Raw genomic sequence first — 3,809 nt, 5'->3', positions numbered from 1 at the left:
ATTATTATTTTAATTGACACATAATAATTGTACATATCATGGGGAACAGTGTGATATCTCAATGCATGTATACAATGTGTAATGATTAAATCAGAATAATTAGAATATCTATCACCTCAAACATTTATCATTACTTGTGTTGGGGACATTCAAAATCTGTTCTTTTAACTACTTGAACATATGCAACAGATTGTTGTTAATTATAGCCTCTCTATCATGCTGTAGAACACTAGACCTCACTAGACCTTATTCCTTCTAACTAGCATTACTTTTGTGTTCATTAACCAACCTTTGACAATCCCCTCCTTCCTCTACCATTCCTGTTCTCCAGTAATTGCTCTCTACTTCTACAAGATAACTTTGTTAGCTTTCACACATGAGTGAGAGTGTGCAATATTTATCTTTCTGTGTGTGTGGTGTATTTCACTTAATATAATGTCCTCGAAGTTCATCCATGTTCTCACAAATGACAGAACTTTGTTCTTTTTATGGCTAAATAGTATTCAATTGTCTATATGTACCTTTTTTTAATTCATTCATCTGATGATGGACACTTAGATTGAGTCCATATCTTAGGTATTGTTAATACTGGGGCAGTAAACATGAAAGAGTAGACATCTCTTTAACATGCTCCATATTTCTTTGGATATATACCCAGTGGTGGGATTGCTGGATCATGTGTTAGCTCCACTTTTAGTTTTTTAAGGAATCTCCATACTGTTTTCCATAATGGCTGTACTAGTTTACATTCCCACCAATAGCATATGAGAGTTCCCTTTTCTCCACATCCTCCCCAGCATTTGTTACTTTTTATCTTTTTGATAAAAGCCATTCTAACTGTGGTAAGATAGTATCTCTTTGTGGCTTTGATTTGCATTTTCCTGATGATTAATGATGTTGAGCATTTTTAATGTACCTGTTGGCCATTTGTATCTCTTCTTACAAGAGATGTCTATTCAGCTCGTTTGCCCATATTTTAATGAATTATGATTATTATTTTGCTGTTGACTTGTTTGAGTTCCTTATATATTCTGGATTTAATCCCTTGTCAGATGGATAGTTTGCAAATATCTTCTCCCATTCTGCAGGTTGTTGCTTCACTCTGTTGGTTGCTTTCTTTGCTGCACAGAAGTTTTTTGGTTTTATATAATCCCATTTATCTATTTTTGCTTTTGTTACGTGTGCTTTTAAGGTCTTCTCCATAAAGTCTTTGCCCAGGCCAATGTCCTTAAGTGTTTACCATATATTTTCTCCTACTAGTTTCATAGTTTTGGGTCTTATATTTAAATCTTTAATCTATTTTGAGTTGATTGTCTTATATGGTAAGAGATAGGGTTCTAGTTTCATTTTTCTGCATATGGCTATCCAGTTTTCCCAGCACCCTTATTGAAGAAACTGTCCTTCCCACCAATGAATGCTCTTAGTGCCTTTATTTATAGTCAGTTGCAGGGTGGGGAGCACTAAGGAAAAAAGCTAGGAAGTGGGAGCCATAGGGTTTGCAGCTATGATCCTTCCACTGGAGGCATTCACCTGGCTGCCAGAGATTGAAGAGAAGCTGAATCAGGAGGAGGAGGTACTGTCCTATATTCAAGACAGCCTGGAGAAAAGTGACCAGCTCACCAAGAACATAATGTCTATCCTGTCATCATATGAGAACCACCATATAAAGCTGGAGAATTCCATCATTCTGGTGCACAAGCAGACAGATAATCTGCAGCGGCTGCAAGATAATTTTGAGAAGACGCTATCCATCCTGGACTACATCATCAACTCCTACCATGTTGTCAGTGACACTTAGCAGATCATCAGAGAGGGCCCCACAGGTAGGCAGGAAGAGTATCTGGGAAGCATGGCTAAGATTCAGAAGGCTGTGGAGTATTTCCAGGACAATAGCCCAGACAGCCTAGAACCCAACAAAGTGAAGCTGCTGCTTGAGCAGGGGAAGGAGTCATTAGAGTCTGAGCTCTGCAGCCTGATGACCAGGCACAATAAGTTTGTATCCCCTGTGCTCATCCTGGATCTGATCGTTGGTGATGATGATCTGGAGGTACAGGAGATTATGTCCCTAGAGCACCTGCCCAAGAGTGTGCTCCCGGATGTAATCTGCATCTCCTGCTGGCTGGAATACAGCTGCAACCAAGATTTTATTAATGTCTACTACAAGATTTGCTCCAGCCAACTGGACCACTTCATCAAGGCCTGGAAATTATTTCTGGAAGAACAGTTCTTTTTCTGGAATTCCCTACTCTCCTTCTATCCCCAACAAGAGGAAAAACACACCCACCAAAAAGCCAGTCAAGTGGCCAGGGACAAGTCATAAGGCTCAAAACCTTCTGAAAACAGTATTCATTCCCAGCATAGTTTAGTTGTGGAAAAGGGATGCTCCAACCTCCTTCCTTTGGAAGGTCAAGAGCATAATTTCAAAATTAAGCACCTGTCCGAGGCCTCGAATGACAAGCATAGGCTGCTGGCCAGGAGAGATGGTGGATATGGAGACTGATGCCTACATCCACTGTGTCAGTACCTTTGTCAAGCTGACCTAGAGCGAGTATCAGTTGCTGGCTGACATCATTGCTGAGCACCATCAGGAGAAGACCTTTGACTCTGATACAGGATGTGCTGGATGGGCTGATACTTAAAGGGGAGGATATTGTCTCCCTCTCGGAGGCCATCATTTGACACAACTTTTCCATGGTGCTTATTGTCTTCTCCATCCCACAGTGCCTAAGCACAGCAAGCCTGAGTTTGACCAGGTGCTCTAGGGCATGGCCGCCATCAGCAAGAACAAATCACCTGGCCTCATCATCTCCCTAGAGGTCACTGGAGCCAAAGCACTGGAGGACTTTGTGGACAACATCAAAAATGACCTCAACAATGAATGCAACATGCCCAAGAATGGCACCATGCTCACAAGCAACGTCATCCTCTTCCTGCAGCAGCTTCTGGACTTCCAGGAGATGGTGGGTGACATGCTGGCTTCCCAAGAGGCCAGTTCTTCAGCCACAGCCATGGTTCCAAGTTCAGCAAGTGACTGCTAAGCATCTATATCTGTAAAATTCTGGGCAGCCTGCAGTTGAACTTGCTGAGCAAGTCCAAGGTGTGTGAGGACCCAACTCTGAGCACCATCTTCCTGCATAACAACTACAACTACATCCTCAAGTTCCTGAAGTCTGAGCTGATCCAGCTGGTGGCTGTGACTCAGCAGACTGCTGAGCACCCCCACTGGGAGCACATTGAGCAGTAGATCCCGACTTACCAGTGCAGTTGGCTAAAGGTGACTGAATATTTCACAGAGAACAATATACTTGTGTTCCAACCAGGAGTCTAACTCTAGAATAAGGAGCAGCAGATTATCAAGGAGTGTTTCAAGGGCTTCAGTGATGGCCTTGAAGAACTGCGCAAGATCCAAAAGGCTTGGGCTATTTCAGACACAGAGAAGAAGGACAGGATTGGCCAGGCCCAAAAAAACATTGTCAAGGAAACCTATGGGGCCTCTCTGCACAAGTTCAGCAGCATGCCCTTCACCAAGAACCTGGAGAAGTACATGTACACATGGAGCAGGTGGATGACATGATCAATCACCTTTTCAACACCTCTGCCTGAGTCTTCTGCTAGCCCTGCCTGGTTGTGCCAGACTAGCCTGGTCATTGGACAGATAAACCCACGTTAACTTGCCTCTGGGCTGGGTGAGTTTGAAGTCCTTTAGGAAAGAGATTTGTCTTCACTGCCCCATCCAGGAGCCCCCCCTCCCTGAGCCCTCTAGTCCTGGTTTCTGCTTTTTCCCTGTAGCCCCTGTTTCCAACCAAACC

General features: G+C 43.2%; 1 pseudogene; it reads left to right on the top strand.

The window, feature by feature from the left end:
* The first annotated feature begins 1,504 nt into the window (after positions 1-1,504).
* On the top strand, positions 1,505-3,603 carry LOC100591257 (annotated as a pseudogene).
* Positions 3,604-3,809: the final 206 nt, after the last annotated feature.

The sequence above is a fragment of the Nomascus leucogenys genome, chromosome 9 (genome assembly GCF_006542625.1).
Source record: "Nomascus leucogenys isolate Asia chromosome 9, Asia_NLE_v1, whole genome shotgun sequence".
Lineage (NCBI taxonomy): Eukaryota > Metazoa > Chordata > Mammalia > Primates > Hylobatidae > Nomascus > Nomascus leucogenys.
Note: the sequence above shows the minus strand (reverse complement) of the source record. Positions and strands in the feature narration are given on the sequence as shown.